At 29.1% G+C, this 20,488-nt stretch overlaps 1 protein-coding gene across 4 annotated transcripts in view; it reads left to right on the forward strand.

The window, feature by feature from the left end:
* Positions 1 to 20,488, forward strand: part of LOC132920034 (protein unc-13 homolog B) — a 159,285-nt gene that overhangs the window by 55,460 nt on the left and 83,337 nt on the right. The window lies entirely within an intron of this gene.

A 20,488-nucleotide genomic window follows, 5' to 3' on the forward strand; every position in this document is an offset into this window, starting at 1 on the left:
CTATCGTTCTTATAAATAAATACATACATTTGTAAGAGTTTCTTGATTAAACTTTCTACGAAAAACGATGTCAAATTGTGAAAACATGCTCAGAGTTTAACAATACTCAATGGGGAATGGTTGCATTTATTTACTTATGGTTTCGAACAGGAGTCTTGACATTTTTTTCATTAGCTTTTGAATAGCTTTTTTGCCCTTTAACTTTTTTGAACTCCCATCGTCACGACGACTATTTTTAATTACATTTTTTTCTTCAAATATTTTAAGACTCATTTTAAATGAGAAAAAATAACGTTGGTTTCCCGTCGACAAGTTTTATGATGGATAGTGGCATTTGTTCATTACACTCGGGCCGTTTAACAAATCGATTTACTCAACTATTAAGGAGCACAATATCTAGTAAAATTGGCAATTTTATTTTTAAGATAAAAATATATTAAAATTTTTCTGTAAATTTGAATTCTATATGAGTAACCAAATTTCAGACTTCAGTTTAAATTAAAAAAATTAGCATTTGTGTTGTGTATGTTTGTTTAAATTTCTATTAATAAATCGTGTATTTATTGTTATCTCCATATCTTTGATTAAACATTCGTTTAATTCCCAAATATGGTTAATCCGTTTAGTACACATGCTTTTATTTGTGTGGTGGAGTAATGAAGTAACTGTTGTAAACCACAACAAATAAGATGCATTTAACAAATCAACCTAATTGTATATATTTTTTAAAAGTGTTATCAATTTATTTTTAATTTTGTAATTCTGTGTGCTTGGAATTGTCCCAGGCATTTGACCGCATTTGGCACCGGATAAGGACCTCTTACACGAAATGCGATTATTACCAGCCCCTTAATATCTCAATTTAAGCTGCTTTTCAATAAACGTTATACATTTCGAAGAAGACCAAGATGAAAACCGCCTGCGGCTGTCATTACCCCCACTATGATCGGGCGTATTTGTTTCAACGTTATACACGACATGTTATTATCAAATTTCACCGCCAAAATGTTTCACTCCAATAATACTAGGCACATTATAGCCATACTTACACCATATGAGGATATTTTTTTATTTATGAGAAGGAGGCTTGGGGAGCTCTTAAGACTCTCCAGGATGTTTTTAGCTCACTTCTTAAAAGGTTAATCCTTTACAAGATTTATAATATTTATAGACTTAAAACGTACAAATAAACATATTATAACTTATTTTATTATATTTTATCATTTTTATTCAATTACATTATTTATATTTTTTATAGCTATACATACGAGTATTTTTAACTATATATATATATATATAAATGTTAAGAGTAAAATTTAGACAGTAAGTAGAAGGATAAAACTTAATTTTGATTGTGAAATCCCCTAAAAATTGTATTAAATATTCACTAATACTACGGTATTGCACTATATTCGATTTAAAACTATTTTTAGTCTAATCAACAATAGTCGTTCATAAACGTTGTGATTGTAAAAAAATGATCTTAATATATTTCAATATTCATCAATCAATAAACTTTCGTGAAATCATTAATATCAGTCGGTTTATTTTCCGTTGATAACTATTATTTTACACCAACACTATCAAATCCACATCAAGATATTACAATATTACAATATCATCTGAATAATAGACGTGAGATTAAACTTATACAGTAATAAATTTGATCCCACAAATACTTAAAACTATTCAAATGCTTTTATTTTTAGGGTAACTTATAAGACGATATCTGACAATATCTAAAAATTCGTTAAAATAAAATAACTTGAAAATCAACCGATTTTGTTAAAAAAATTTTTTTTACTATTAAACAAATCTTTTTCAAGTAGTGGTGACATTAAAATATTGCATAGTTAGTAGTTACATTATGAATATATATAAATTTCTATAAAAATAAACCAAACAATTATCTTTGTACAAATAGAATGCATAATGTTCACAATATAGTAATGATTACTCAAAATATACTCTATTATTTAGACCTTGCAGTAAACCAGTCTTAAAATATTCACTGTAAATGATATTATGCGGTTCATTACCTTATCAAAGGAAACGCATTATTCTACCAAATTATCAACCGTGGTTTCAACAGCTACTATTACAAATATTATCTAATTATTAGTAGATATAGATAATAACAGTAAATGTATAATATGTGTAAAATTATATTCCCTAGAAGGTAATAATAAAATGTATTTGTGATTATTTTTCGTTTATTGAGACGTATATAATAATTATAGTATTCTATAACTGTTGTTTGTGATAACTGTACCAGCTATACGATACGTCATAATGGAAAAAATACGATTTTGTTCATTATTCGAATTTTGTATAATTTAATTTCAGCTTATACAAAAGTGAAATGTTACATTGAAACGAAATAATATATTTTCTCAATGTTTATAATCGTGTATGAGTATAATATAATATAAAATATTATATTAGCCTTAAGAGGCATTTGTGTTTTCACTTTAAAGATACATTATTCCGATTTAATTGTTTCTAATTATTTGAATTACGCTACTTACGATTTTAAACAATTTAAACCTAAAACTTCATACCTTTCTGGCTTATATTTTCGTAGCTGAAATAATCTAATTAAGTGCCGTTTCCAATTAGACATGTTATTATTACTGCATTGTTATGAATACGTTTATAGCAATATTCTATCACATATATACACACAAATATAATGTAGGTACATGTTATATATTAATTCATAGTTGTTATTTTTATTTAAATAAAACCGACGCTAATCAAATATTTGTACACATAATTTAAATATTATTTAGATGGATCGCGTGTCGTAGCTTGAATTATAAAATCATATGCACATACATATTTTATGAAGTTTGAATGTACATGATAATGCGATGTATAATCAATAAACGTCGAACAAAATTATTGGTGTAGAGTACCTACGTATATTGAATATACCAAGCATATTCATATCAGTCACACCACTTTTATCATTGAATAATGAATTTTAAAACTTTGAAAATCATGCCGAAGTATGTATTAGTAGTTATTGATTCATATATATCTATCATTATTCTCAAAAGTTCTCCTTTACAATTTATAATAAAAAGGGTAGTTCTTATTTAAAGAAGAAAAAAGTTAGTTTTGCTACAGGGCACTTCTTAAATTGTATAAATTGAAAGATTTGAAAATACGATTTTCAAAAATTCCCGAAATCATAAATTTGAATAAATTAAATATTAAAGGAAAATAAAAGGATAAGTATACTTGGTGAATCACTATATGTGCGTATACATAAGTAAATTATAGTATGTAGTAGGTTTAAATTCGCAATAAAGTGTTCAAAAGTGTAGGGAGAACTTCGTGTAAAACGCGTACCATAAATATTGCGACAGAGTATCTGCTGCAGCGAGCTGTCATGAGAAATACGTTTAAAATATCTTTGTTCATCTATTCACTTTGGTATACGCATACTTACGTGTGGTCGTTGTTGTTGTTCTTTTTTTTATTCAGCAAACATCATTTTCTCGGCTCGAATAATATACCTTAGGTGAAATATTTTTCACTGACAGCCGTGTAAAATGGTTTTTCAAGATTTCCGAATCCCGTGACGCAAACAACGGAAAACGAACTATGTGATGAACTTTTAATGACTTCAAATTAGAAACCGACAAAATGAAGTTCAAATTCGTTTGCGAGTGTTCTTTTCTTGGTTATAATTCCTACGGAATGCTTTACAAAAGGTGCTAAAAATGGAATACTTACGTCATTTTCACTTATTATACCTAATATATCTTCGAAACTTTTACTTATAATTTCTAATTGACAAGCCACATTTTAGGGTCTGGCAAATAATAATTATTGTTTATCGCCGTCTGCTGTGAACGTACAACTGTTGTTGGAACTATTAAGTTCTTTGAAAAATTGATATTTTATTAAGTTTTAGTCGTAACGAATATGAAATTTGCTAAACAAACTATAATGTACGAAAAAATAATGATTTCATATCCATAAAATTGGTGTGTGTATATATATAGTTATTATTCTGGCTTCATTTTTACATTTATTAATAATTTATACGGCTCGAAACATGTCATCACATTCCCGGCATTTATCTTGGTCTCACATATTAATTATGATTTGAATAATTTAAAATATATGATGACGTACCGAAAAAAATAAAATAAAAACTAAAAGTAAATATTGAGTTTTATGAATTATAAATAAAATAATTCGTATACCTACACGTTGAATTAATCGAAATAGCGCTGACAAAAAAAAAAAACCATTGTCGGTATATTATATGACAGTATATTTTTGTCATAACGAATGGAGTATGACGGTCTCGAAATTTACTCTCCTTGATTAAAATGTATAATAATCATTATATTGTTGAAATGCATTAAATAATAATAATTCAGAGACACTCCATTGACGAGAGTAGCTAATAAATTTTGTTTCGCATTATATGATTAAAAATACAGTAAGAACTTTATGTATATAATAATAGTAATAATAAAATTAATAAAATATACACAGCGCAAAACTAGATAAAACTTTTTGTGACTTTATGTATTTTGAATCCGTTATAACCGTTCGAACCCAATTCCTTTTTCGAGTTTATAAAGCAATAAACAATTTGTAAAAGAAATATTCGTGAAAACCCTAACTTTTATAATTTAAATAAAAAGCTGAAAGCATAAAATGCCCTAAACATATTCATAAACGAAACACTGCATCCGACCACCGACAAAACAAAACACCAGATTTAGTTTATTGTGCAAATGGGCAATATTTCTTATTGCTGTACTAGTGCAAATTGCGTACATCCATTTCGCGAAGCAATTTAATACGAAGTCTGCCATTTTCGTTATTTTATGTGTCGTAAAAACGCAGCGTAAAGTGTGGCCAACAGTGTTGTAATAGAGGAAAACTCGTCCATGAGCGTTTCATAAAGCGAAAAATCACGATTTACATTTAGACCAACTTTATGTGTACAATGTGTGCAGTATACCTATATAATAATTACCGGCATTGAGTGCAATAATAATAATAATTATTGTGCTCGTGCTCGTTTATGGTAACTAAACATTTTATTTCGGTGTCGTGATAGCTTTGTATACGAGTATTTATGAAAAAAAACTTTCTATGGGCAATCATATTATATTGAAACTGAAACTTGGTCTGAGTAGACCGTCGCAAACAGCTGGCATACAACGTTTCTTAATAAACGTATAGCCAGTTTCGTTGATTCACCTATTCTCTTGGCGAATATTAACTTTAGGATGTTCTCGTTAACTAAGAAACTCCTCTGCTTTTATTGTTTCTTTCTTAATCGCTAACTGCCCTTCAACTCATATAAATAAAGTAAAATCAATATGGTTATTATTTCATATCTATTTCAAAAACATGTGATATCCAAAAATAATAATATCTGTAACGTTTTGAATGGGTCATCAGCGGAACCTGACAAGCGAGTATAGTATCACCTACCTAGGCGATTATTGTCACGTACACCCAAATTTTGAAAGACAACACAAACTTCGGAAACAAACAAAAGACACGTCCAAGATGTTAGATATGGTTTTTACTATAGTTGCGCTGCGAATGAATTCAATTTTAAATAAAGATAAATAATCTTGCTTCCTAAAACTTTTATTATAAATGTGTGTCATCAAACTAATAATTACTAATAATAATACTATGATAATGATACAATTTTTAATGTTATAAGTATAGTAAATATATTATCTAATAATGAGTTTAAAAAAGTTTTCGGGAAATGTCAATCAAATACCTTAAATTAAAAACATGTACAGCTAATATGCTATATTTAATTTATTAATAATATTTGGCGAATTATTTTTAATAATAATATGAATCCTAATGACTGTTGAAAAATTATTTTTAATGCGGGACACAAGTACTAAAAATCACTTTAAAATAAGCTGGACGTAACTAATTTACACCCTTTTTGGTGGCGTGACTTACCACAGATTCAAATACCTTAATTAATAATATAATTTATTTCTAAAACCTAATTATATAATAATCAACCGGTCCCGTGATTTTATTTTTATATTTTCTTTCTTCTTTTCATTTGTGTAAAAACGAAAAGAAATCATAAATAAACGTTACAATTTAAAAGGGTGCCATATAAATGTCATTAGGAAACGCGATTCATTAATCACCATTAACTTACACAATTTTGTTTACTGATACACAGTAGTTTACGATTCTATATGATAGTCGAGAAATGAGAATAAACTGTAAAATTTATTGATATTAAAATAATGTAGCACTCAAATGCTCAGATTAAATGAGCAATGTTTGGTTCGTGAATTATGATATAATTGTCATATTCAAAAATAAAAATAAATAGGAAGTTTTAATTTATTATTGCACTTTGTTTACGATTGTGTTATGATGGAGAGTAGGCAGAATAGGTATATACATATTAATAATTTATTGTGGCGAGAAAATCGTTTTCGTGTTGTTAGTTTTAGCAATAATAATAATTATAATTCTCCTAAACGATATATTAATTGAAAATGATTGAACAATAAGCGAGTGTTAAAGTATAGTTGAGTTACTTTATCAAAAGTAAAAATTGATAAAATATTACATGTAACGATGAATGGAAATTAAAGATTTTTGAAAACTATTTTACAAATTTAGGTGGAGTTACAAAAAACTTTTAAACGTAAAACGAAGAATTACTATACAGTGTATTATCATAATATGTACAGTAGTACACAGTACCTATATATAGAAATGTTTTAATTTAATTATTATTTATTGTTCTCAATGTATCGAATATTTTCCAAGTGCACCTATTATATGAATATAACATTTAATTTCAAGTCTTATTATAGCTCTTTGTCCCCCCTCTCTCTCTCCTTAAAAATGTTTTTATTATTTTTTTCTAAATTGACAAGAGATTTCATACTGTTTATTTTGCATTCGGTTATATTCGAAGTTTTGACGTTCAAACTTTCTATGTCACGGTCACGTAGGATTAAATTGTTACAATATTTTAACCTAACGTACAGACCTATTGGGATGCCAATGTTTGTAATACATTTTCATATAGAAATCATGGCAGACGCATAATCGATTTCTATCTGATATATTATTCTGAAACCTGTCAAAATGTATTGTATTATCTTTTTAAGAAAAAAAAATGTTATTCTTGTCGATGTAATGCTGAAACATATTGATTGTAATGTATTTTTTTTTCAAGTGCGATAAATAATAATTATTCTAATGGCAAATCGTATAATGTAATATATTTTTATTGCGTCAAATTTAATTTACCCAAAAAACACTTAAATAATATTTCATTGAAAGCTAAATATCCAATGTGAAATTTATGTGTCGAAGAAATAATGAACAGTGCTATGAAGACGTATGGATATTTTTATTAAATTACATATTATATATAATATATATATATGTGTGTGTGTGTGTGAGTGTGTATGTGTAGTTTAATATATACATTACATTTAACAAACTGTATATGCCCGGAAGGGTATAAGTCGACAGAATATATCCTTTTTCACTTAAAATCCCCAATACTATGGTCACGCCCTAAATATATTTTACCATGTACGAAGCCTGAGAAATGTATTGGTTTTACTACGAATATCATCGTTTTGTGTATGAATGTATCTAGTAAAAATATTATTCCAAAACGTCGTTCGTGTATCTATAAAGATCGTAAATTGAATAAAGGTTCGAAATAATACAGGATATGTTCGGAATTTTCCAGAAAACGAATAAAAACTAAAACCACGACACTTTCGGAAAACCTGGTTTTTAACTAAATCAATTTCTGTTATTTTTCACTATTATTTTGAAAACAATTTAACAAAAGCATATTTTAGTTTTTCACTTCTTAATTTTTTTTATTTCTTAGTATTTTATGTGGGTATGTAATAATGAGTTCAACCTGTTAATAAAATGATCAGAAAATAATAATTTAATAGTAGAATATATTAATTTAACAACTGTGTTATAATAGTACGATGAACGAGTATAATAGTCGTGATCCCTTACCGAATTTTATATTCTCAGCTCATATTATTTTTTTATATTGTAATATGGTAATATAATAAACAACACTATTATTATTTGATATATTCATAGTCGTCAGTATTATTTTAGTATTTTAAACATTGTATGAGACATATTTTGTTATTACGTAGGTGAATTGGCCGAGAAAATAATTTTATCATAATACTTGTTTGTTTTTAATAAAAATGTTGTCATATAATTTGAATTGTAGGTTAAACACTAAATTTATGCCAAAAAACTTATCTTTTAGATTTTTAATTTTTTAAATAACAACATATATTTATAATTTTATATTAAGTAGCAGAATATTTCGATGTACTTTTTGAGTACCTATTCAATACCTTAATCATTATCAAGTAGCAACTCAACATTTTAAGTTAAGATGATTCCACTTAGTATGGATATAATTTACTACACCCCTCTTGCCTAAACTTTAAAACTGACCCAACAATTTGGAAGTTAAATTAAAAATGGAAATTAGTAATTGGAGTTTTAAAAAATTAACATACATTTTAACATAAATTAGTCTCGTAAATTGGCTGGCAAACTCAGATTTGTACGAAATAAGAAAATAACTATTTTAGTCAGTAAACTTATATAAAAAAAAATAATGAACTAAAATAAATGTAGCTCTCAATACACAGTAATATTTAATTATATTGGATTACGTTATTTTAATTGCCTATCGGTTTATAAATAACGATCCTCGGGTAAAAATACGATTAGCACATACGGCACCATGTGTGTATCAAAAAGTAAACGTAAACCAGAAAATTCAACAGATGTAATCGAAAAATCTTATAACGTGAAAAAAGTTCAACCGGCATACATTCATATCCTTATGTCCGACGTTTGTATAATATAGAATATATAGTCGGAAATACTGGAATAAATTTCCATACCTACTTCGGAATTATTTTTATGCACATACACGCCGTAATAAAAACAATATCTGTCTAGTTTATTGTCAAGGACAGCCATTTTATGTGTTGCTTAACAAGATACGATATATTAATTTCACGCGTTTGTAATGTTTTTATATATATATATTATAAACAGGTATATGTAATATTATATTATTCATGGAATAGATATGATTTAATATATTTTCGGGGTACACAGTCATACAAGTATGATATAAAACCATATTATTCTACATGTTGTATTGCATGTTAAAACCATGGAATCATTCGGTAATTTATCATAATATTATATTATACGCGCGTTCATAAGTACGTGGTTTGAAGTATTTTGTATACAATTAACTTTGTAGATGGTAAAAAGTATATGATCGAATTAGATAAACATAATAATATATATTGTAGTGTAGCAATGTTTTGCTCATGACCCAAATATTATGTTGTAAGATACAATGATTAGTTAATTTAAGACAATTTCCGTCAGTTGAAATAAAACAATTAATTGAATAACAACATAAGTTAAAAATGTAATAAGACAACGCCATCAAACTGTGTTAAACGGTTATGGTATATCTGAAAATTCCTAACTATAGACCCCTTATAAATTATGTTGTCATTCCTCATTTTCAAGACCAGAGGTTCAACGATGGTCAATATCCTTGTATTACTAAACATTTTTTAGGATGTATATATTTATGAATTTAAATCGTCAATTTCATTAATCACGATTATCACAAATATTACTTGAAGCCAATCTTTCTCGTAATTGTTTTTACTTATGTTGATGTTGTTTTCATATTTACGAATAAATATTTTATAAGTCACTATAGGAGATGCGCACTATCCGCAAAATAGGTAGATCATTTTGAAATTTCAATAGCAATATTATAATATTTCTATAATAAATTCTTTAGCAAATAATATTATTTAATATTATTGAAACCTTAGGGATGTTTACACGTACTATACTGTGAACATAATATTTTTAATAAACTCTGTGAATTCCGGAGCCCATGACAGCAGTAACTAGTTAGACTGATTCGTCGTTCAATATAATATTATGATTTAATAAAATTGTATGGGTCACATGCTTACCTATGTTATTAGTTTTAATAAATTTCGTGCAACTACAGCTATTTGTCGCAATACTTAGACTAGTGAATCGAAACACTCCAATTCTACCATTCGTCTACAAATATTTTTTGTCAAAATCGAAAATAATTAAATGTTACAACATTTATATATTATTATTATGGTACATACCTGGGGTAAGTATATTCCTACCCATGGAAATACATTTCAAGACCAAACTACTCCTAAATATGTTTTTCGAAATTTATCAAAGATAAAATCGCGATCGAAAAGTAAAGTCGTTTTGTTGTAAGTTAAAATATGATTTCTATGGTTTCATATTATATTCCTATTAATATAACTAGTATATTATTTCTTTCGTTAACAAAATATAAGAACGATTTTTAAGTCCAGTAAGCTCAGAGTTTACGATACAATAATGTATTAAAATATGTACTTTATATGTACGACGAGAGCCGATAAAAAGTATTGACTATAAAAACATATTGACACATACATATAAAATGGCTGCAGGAGCACGCAGAAACAACGCTTAAAAGGTTTTCCAGATATGTATACGGGGAAAAAAACAAACAAACAAATAAATAAATAAGTACAAAAGATATACGCTATTGTAAAACCAATAGTTTCTACGCACAGTAGTGTTATTGGTATCCACGGTAAAATGTAATTTAACTCGTATCGTGTATTATCTAGAAAAAATTTAACATAAGTTCACTCTCGTGAGCCCCTGAATTTTTTCTTAATATTAAAACGTTGCATTTAAATAATAATGAAAAAAAAATGATTTATTAAAGTCAAAAGACATTACCGCCCATTCTACGGCTATATCATAATATATCATGTACCTACGTTAGGTACGTTTATAATAATATAAATGGACATTTTGCGAAATACGGTAACCTAGTCTAATTATCATAAAATCAATAGAATGTTACGTTTGGGAAGGTAAACGGAAACAGCGAATACAACCAAATAACCGTTTATTAAAATATGAATTAAGTTTTGTTATGCGATTGATTAAATAATATTATATTATATATTATAAAAAATAAATAAAACGAATACCGATTTTGTGTCTGCATTTATTATCGACCGTGTATATGTGTGTGCGCGCACGACATATAACATGGTATGCGCATTATCTGTAGACTTCAGGGAAAAGGTTTTATTTCGTACATTATTAAGAACGTCGTATGGGTGTTTGAAAACAGTAATAATAATTCAAAAGCTCGAAACGCGATTTTATCGTCGTGTAACAATATTCATTCACATAGAAATATACATTAAAGGTGGACAAGTTAAAAGCTAAAACAACGTTAAGAACAAAAAGCAATATGTTATTAATTAACAAACAATATATTTAACTCTAAAGTTTAAAGTTATTTCGAAGAAAATATTCACTCAACTCAGTTAAAAAGAAGTTAATTATTGTTTTGTTAAGTATTAAAAATGATTGTATATACACAGTGATCAAGCAAAAACTAATTAATTAATTAGATATGCCATATGTTTAACAATATTTTAACTTGTGATATTTTAAAAATTCACAAGAAAAAACTTAATTATTAGAATGAATTACTTTATACTATAAAAGTTACTAAATTAATTATAAGAAATTAAGTAAAGTTAGTTAGCTAAAAATTTAACTTATTAACTAGTTAATTTTCACTATTGCCATTGCCAAGTTACATACCTATAATATTATATTATAATATTGCGCCTGCGTGAATTACAACCATTATGAAATGATTATTAACAAAAAATAAAAATGTAGGCCAAATGTGGGACAGACTGATCGATGCTGATGGAGGGAAATCCTCTGATAACAAATATCATTTTTTCTAATGTATTGGGGCAGCGTTTAATGTTATAATAATATAATAAATGGTCGTCACCGTCGGTGATTGTAATAAATATCAAACGCAATTTATATTATTATACATTTTTTAAAGCTTTAGTACGACGTGTTTAAGTATATTATATATTTATTATGTACCTATATATAGGTACAGGGTGATTCACCAAGCATGCTAACCTCCTTTATATACTTTAATAATGCATTTATTCAAAATCTGATTTTTTGAATTTTTAGTACATTTAATGATTCTATTTTCAAATACATGAGATTTTTTGACAATTTAGACTTGATACTACTTGAGTTTCATAAAAAAACTGAAGAATATTTGAAAATAAACTCCTTAAGTGTACCTATTTAAAAATCAGAAACGAATATAATTCAATATTATAAAAAAAAAGGGCGGGCATGCTTGGTGAATGACCCTACAGTATATTATTATATTATACATACACATAAATAATATTACATTATTATTTTTTTTATACAGTATTTATGATAAAAACATATCGATCGTGTGCTCTTATTGCACATATATGCCCTACCCACCAGTCCTACTCGCTCGTATAGTCGACTTTTGACAATGTACGTATATAACCGTATATTATTATACATTTCGGACAAAGTATGAAATCGGTCATTGTACGCTACAGCGTCCAGTCATTGTATGCGAATGTACAATGCACGGGGTTTTAGTGGTAAAAGTAGGAAAATGTACCTGTATACATTGTCCGGGCACAATGACTAAATCTCAACGGGCCCATTGTAGAACATGATTTTATCATCGGTAAAAGAATTTATACTGGCAATGCATACTATCATAAAGTGCCAAGAAATATGTAAAACTAAGCCAAACGTTTTCTTTAGCAGTATAAAATACTGATGGCCATTTAAAATGTTTTGATGATATATTTTTTTTTATTCCGAACGGAGTGATAAATGTATTTGGCTTTACAATGATGTGTGTTTTTTTTAACATTTTTTTTTTAGTCTATCATTAATTTTTATGGTAATATCCTAAACTTAATCTCATAGATGTTTCAATCTTTCACTTTGAGCCATTTCTTCAAGGTTAAGTAGTTAACGAAAATTCTTAAGAGTTTTCAATACAACGACGATAAAAATAGTAAAAATCGGAAGTTTTATGTCATACAAAATATGTACTGTATTTAATTATAATAGTGTTTATATGTATATCAATTTAACGTAAGACACTCATTATTTCAAAAAGTAAGAAATGTTTTTGAAAAAATAAAATCTATTTTCTGTAAGCATTTGACGTTAGTCATGTTACATATTGCGTGTATTGTTTTATATTGTAAAAAAAAATATGCGCGCAACGATCACCATTGGTGTGATACCAATCATTCATAAGAAATCGGCTAACACACCGTGCATTCGACCACGCCGTGGCGATAATGTAAACCACACTAAGTACAATGTATACAAACGATCGCTTGCATTATACTTCTGGGTCGTGTGATCATAATCATTATATACGCCTAATTCGCTTAAGTCAACTCAGTTTCGCTCGGCTTAGAGATTCGGTAACACAACGAACGGTTTCTATAGAAAGATCTTAATCTGTGCGAGTGCCTCCTGCTTCTGCCTATAACGGGAATCAATTACGAACATGTATACGTGACAAAACATATTATGGTAGTATCGTTAATCCACACCCTTATCAGAGACGTATTATACGTGCTAACTCTTGCGAACTGAGACCTTGGAGGCGCTCGAAATTCGTCGGGAAGCTTTACTGGGTTAAATGAGATCGCAACTTGTCCTCAGTAGTTAATTTGTGATTAAATAATGAAATATACTACCTATAAAAACATAAGTCGATTGCCGCATTATTTGTAAAATAATATAATGATATATTATAATATTGTATTCCACTTAGCACGAAAAAAACGGGTTTATTTCGATTTATAATCGATTTGATTATTTTTCTGGAAATTTTGGTGTGAAAATATTGATCCCATTAACCTGCAGCAGTTACTCGATAATAATCACGGCGTTGATAATATGAGTAATTAGGATAGCAATGGTATTTAAAAAAAACACAAAATATATCTACTAGGAAAACGAGTATCTCGCGTTAAAGAACCACTGTAGTATACGCATTTTATTATGCATTATACCACGAATTAATATAATACATATTTATTATACACCTGTACGTACAATATTACATCGTGTAAGAAAGTAAGTTTCTGGTGCCCTTCGCACCACATACACAAATAACTACCTACAGAGCGTTTTACTATACACACACACACACATATAGTTATATATATATATATAATAAATAGAAACAGCCTTTTGCGTATATGATTAACACACACGCACACACACACGCGCACATCAAAAATATACCCGCCTGTCTCCAATGCCAGTGCCGCCGTGTAACAACCATTAATCTTGTCTTGTCCAAGAATTCCGGCGGCGGCGGCGTTACGCACAATGCAGCGTAAAAGGGGCCTGACGTCTGATCAATTACCCTTCTCCTCCCGCCATTCTCGTTCGATATTTCCCTTTCACCGCTCGGGCACTCTGAAACGTCCTCCCCCCTTACCCCTGAACCACACCATGCCCCTTACCGCACGGTCGCACGCCCTAACATTACCGTATACCCTGTCGCGTCGAACCGACGGAGGGCTGCAACCCCGTGGGCGGGGATAGGATTTTCCTCAACAGAAATCATTTGCGACTGTGTGTAACAGCAACGCGCAACAACAACGGCGGCGGCAAAGGTCATCAATCAGAAAAAAATTATTCCTACTATACGCGTATATCGTATTATGCACCTATATAGGTATGTATAATATAGGTATATACGCGCGCTGGTTCCGGTAAACGGAAACTCACGGCACGGTATCGACATCGACGACGACACCGACCGATATTTTTCCCGCACCGACCGAGTATACCACCGATATTGCCTTTATCGATTTTGAACGCGCGCGCTAGAGAGGTTTTTAACAAAATTATTTTTGTACCACGACGCCTCTCGCACAGTATTATACACAACATTATATATATATGGATATTGTAATGAAATACCTGTAACAATGTTTAAACCGATGCGAGTATATTATTATTATATTATCAGTGCACGTTTAAATTTATTGCGTTTCCGTACCGGAGGGGTAGTCGTCTGCCGTAACGCCACGGAAATGAACTCGCCGTCAACCGATATTCGCGCATGCATTCCCCCTTCCCCTGCACTGAATTTCTTACGCGGTGCAGTCTGTGTACGGTACACGCATATACACGTTGTGTCAACATGATATTTTTAAAGATCAAGCCCTATTTTGTAAACACCCTACCTCAATGAAAAATGTTCCGACGACCACCGGGCTTTCGATAAAATTATTTGTTTACACATATTATATAGTTCACTGCCGCAGTTTTATAATGTATAGGTATACTCTTTCCAGCAAGAGAACATGACGTGACCCTACGGAAATCGTTTCATCTCCGCGTGACACATTTCCACAGTAAACCTGGTCTCGATAACACTGTGGAATTGGCATGTTCTCTCGTTGGACAGAGCATAGCATACGTATATAAACTTCTTAAAGGTGGGAAAAAATATCAGAGTATTAATAATGAACCATACACTGTTTTGAGGGTTCTATGCGCGTAAAATAGAGTAACTATTATGCTTATATATTTTAATTTTATTACGTTGTCACAACTGATGTTATATCCTCGTGTTCGTCAGTAATCCTAATTTCTAAATAAATTAATAACACATAACTGTTAATTTAATTTGTACTTAAGACTCTCATTTTTGCCCCAATTTTATTGTAATCTAAAATTCTAGCATAATTTTTTTACAATACATATATTTAATCGTAAGCAAAAAAAAATATTTTAAAATAAAACAATATACTTAACATATAATATATTGTCTATAGAAACATTGGTTATTTTTTTCTTAGCGCTTACACATAAAATAAAAAAAAAAAGATTTAATACACCTAATAAAATAAAATATTTATCTTTTGATAAAAAAATGTGTTAATATAATAAAAAGTATACAACCAAACCAATCTTTAAACTAAAAGATAATACTGCGAAAAAAATTGAATATTTGTAACGGGATAAATTATTTTTTATTTCAATTTTAAGGCTTGGGCGTACATTTAAAAGAAAATTATGCAGTGGGCGCATTTTAAGCAAGGTCAGAATAATAAGGGACACTGGGTCACCTTGTATCACCCTGCCACTACTTTGACCCCTGTATATACATTGAACATATAGGTAGCGACCGATACGATGATAAAAACTGCGAAGCGACCAACTACGTGCGATGATAATAATATGTATACCTAATATATTTTTTTTAAACTTTGTTCGCTTTTTCTGAGGGCATTTAATCTTCATCTTTTAAACCTACGTGGTAAAATACAAAAACGGTTTTTTGTTATAGTGTACACTGTACACTGCACCTAATTAATAGCCATTTGCGCTGGCTGCAATTGGTGAGGTGGATGGCGGCTGTATAAAAATATATGGTTTATTGTGTGTCCCGTGCGGTGCGTGCGCTTACGCAGTTTATGCGATCGGTCGTATCAAGTTTTTTAAGCTGTCCTAATTAGTATACTACCTACGGTGAAAACGATAAATTGTATTTGTTTTGCATTTTATTTTTTAACTTTGAAATATCTCTGTACGTTTTGGCTTTTGGTTGGGCATAGATAAAGTAATAATAATGTTTTGTTAACTGTGCGATTATTTTCATCACAAAACGATTTTTTTTGTGGAAGGGGGTTCACTATCGACTGTTTTAATCCTATTTCTATACACCATTGCAATTGTACAGCTACTTTAAATTTAGTTATGATGCGAACATCTCTAATAATTGAACATAATAAATATGCTCTACAGCGGGTCTGTAACGCCTGTATATGAAGATAAAGATGAATAATAACCTTTTACGGTACCTAATATAACTGTTATCAATGTCTATCACAAATTCAAAGATCGTTTGAAATAGCTGATTAACATTTTTTTTTTTTTACTCATAAAATATTTTACAAGTTATTTATCGAACTCGTCGACACGACTAGTATTGTGCCTCACGCCCATTGTCATTTATTTATAAATAGTCTTCTGTTTTATTTATTCACCACGCATACTTATGGCGTATACACATAGTATAATAATAATGCATACGTATTTTAACCAGAAACTTCTACTCCGTTTTTTTTGTCAATGCTGTTTTCTGCATTAACATAATATTATACGATAGTGATATTATTTCAGCGTGTTATATCTCTATCGAGGTATACAGCAAAATTTATAATTTGTATATTTATTATTGTTATTATTGTTGCAACGCATTAAGTGTTTAAATAAATATTTTGTTCTATATCGTCATATTGCCGTATGTCTGTGTGCGCGCATATTGCGCTTAGCATTTTCGCGAATAATTCCCTCGGTGGAAACTTTCGCGTGCGATTTTAGAATCGAGAAAATAAAGTTATTGACACACCCCGTAAGCTTTGGGACAAAGATTTCCGCGGGCTCTATAATAATATATATAATACGCTCGCGTATCGTGCCCAGTAATTATAATCCCTTACCACATTAGTTTTGATAATGTAATATATATATAATATATAAAGACTTCCTGCTGGTATGCAAAACAGACTTGTGGTTGTATGTGCTCACGAGAGAAGTGGTTGTGTTTCGGCTTAGTTCGGCAAATTAATATTAACATGTTTCCCGTGCGAGTTTGGTACGGTTTTAAACGTGGTCGAAAAAACACACCCACACCACTGCGACCATCCGTTGACGCATGTGGAATATTTGGTAAATATTTTTAGTTACCTGTACCTTGATGGAACTATTGACAATACATACTTTTTAAGTAGAAAATCGGACGAAGAAATATTATAAATATAATATAATATACCTATACAATGGGTTATACACATAATAAAATTTTGCACAAGCAAGCTCACCCCTGTATTTTCCTTTAATATGAGTTTATTAAAATTCAAGTTTTTTTGGAACTTTAAAGTAAATTTACTCAAAGGCCATGTTTTTGAACAATTTTATTTTTATATCTACCATTTAAGGAGTACCTATCATGTGTTAATATATTTTTTTCAAACAAGAATTATTATTTTTTGAAAAAATATACGAACTTAATTCAAATGTTGAGCAAGTATTTTTATGTTATTACATTTTGTGCACTTCAGATGATAAGTCGAACACTAGTTACAATATTACACGCATTCTATTTGATGTGTTTGTAAAACTATTTTAATTGCTAGTGTCCTTAAGATATCCGTATAAATATTTCAGAAATTACTCGTTTAAATTTTGATTTAGAAATATCAACATTTTCTAAAAAAGTAATTTACAGTAAAAACGATTAATTCTCATTTGTTTTGAAAAAACAATTTTATTTCACCGTTATATAGCTACTATTTACTGCTTAAATGATATGATAAATCTAAATATTTGGAAATATTAAGTATTATGTACGGTTATAACAAAACAGATTTTATATACATTCGTTATTGAAGTTAAAGGCAGGGGCGATTATACCTATACTTGTTGAATCACCCTATATATAATAATATTAAACAAAATTACCGATCATTCGTCCATTCCAAACCGTTGTAGGCATTGTAGGTCACAGCAAGATGGTTGTTTTATTATTATTTGTATATACGCATACAATAAATTATAATTATTATAATATTATCTGACGCGATGTTGTCTACCGAAATAAATTACAAGCGCGAAATCGTTTGATATAATATACGACATTATTGTACACGCATACAATATGTAATATATATTATAATGATGACAATGGCTTCATAATACTGTTCGTTCTGTGGCTGCAGCGAAACGCGTATTCGAAAAATGTTTATCAGTTTATCACTATTATAGAATATACTCGTACGATGCATACCAAAACGTGCACAATAACGTGGGTGTATATTAAAATATACAGTACGCTATATCCACATAATTATAATTTATTGTATGTAAATACACTTGAAAACTAAAAAGGCTGAATATGAAAATTATTAAATATAAAATTAATATAATACAACATGCATATATATATAATATATTACACAATTGTCTTGGTGTGTATGTGCACCCGAAGAAGCGTTGAGCAATGATACGGAAATGGTTAATTTAAAATAATACCCTTCTTTCTCTGAAACTGAAAATATCCTCTAAATTGTTAAAAAAAAAAAAGTACACGAAGGGTAAGCGTTAAACAAATTGAAAACCTATTCCTATCGGAGTATTCGTGTAAACCCCAGACTACAGTGCCCTGTATTAAGGTACATCGCATCAAGCATCAAGCATCAACTAGTTTAACAAAAACCTACCAACTTCTTTAAATTACTATAACAACAACACTTAATCCAATCGTCGATTTTATCTTCAATTGCTAGCTTTTAATAAACAAAAATAAACTGCTAAAAAAACGCAACAAAGTGTACGGTAAAATATAAAAATATTGTGCTTTTGTAAACAAATAATTCTAATTTAAGGTAAAAAATGAAGTTAATTTTGTAATTTTCCTAAATTCATATTTTGCATAAACATTTTTGTTATTTTTTTTCAACTCCTACAAGTCACGTAGACTATTAACTACTTCTATTTTAACACTTTGTATTCATTTCGAAGTTCTCGGTGGTTTGATCTACCTTTTTTAAGTCTTTCCTAATTCGGCCAAACGAATCATTGTAGGCTGGTATATTATACTTATATTTTTAACTAATACTTTTCTTATTAAATTTTCATAAATGTGACCTGCCGCCTATTCTAGTTTTTTTTAAATAAAACATTTTAGTATAACTTACGCATTAAAAATGCCTTATATCTATATTAGCTTTCTGTTAATGTAACACCAGAGTCGGTGTTAAATATAAACTCATACATTTCTCTTTCAAATGTTTGTAATTAATACATTTTCCATCTTTGGTTATCGAACACGTTCACAGCAATACAAAAATGTATTATATGTGCAAATGACTATAATATTTCTAGTAAGCATTATTATGTACTATGTATTTTATGTTTGTAATGATGGTGTCACACGTCCGTTATCAATCCAAGTACGAAAAGTAATATTATAATAATGTGAATGTTATATTTAATTCGCCTAATTAATTGTTTTTGTAAAACAGTAAATATAAATAGTTCAATTAAATTATGTAATTACCTAAATGGTATAAAAATAAATTATTTAACAATAAAGTCGTAAATACCTATATTACCTCTACTTATAAATTACAAAAATCATAATTTCAATAAATTTATTATTAAAGGAATGAATTGGGGTGAGCATGCTTGATGAATTCCTCTATAATTATGTACCTGGCGCTCATTTGTGTTTTCGAAAAAAATAATTTGCTACGAAAACCGTTGGTAGTACAGGTTTTAATTTAATCTAAAGTATGTAGTATTGTGGTAGCTATACACACATGTATAATAATGTCATACCATCATCCCATACCATCATACGTCCACATATTGAATGTGTACTTTTAATTTAATTTTTTTTTTTACA

Source organism: Rhopalosiphum padi, chromosome 2 (assembly GCF_020882245.1).
Source record: "Rhopalosiphum padi isolate XX-2018 chromosome 2, ASM2088224v1, whole genome shotgun sequence".
NCBI lineage: Eukaryota > Metazoa > Arthropoda > Insecta > Hemiptera > Aphididae > Rhopalosiphum > Rhopalosiphum padi.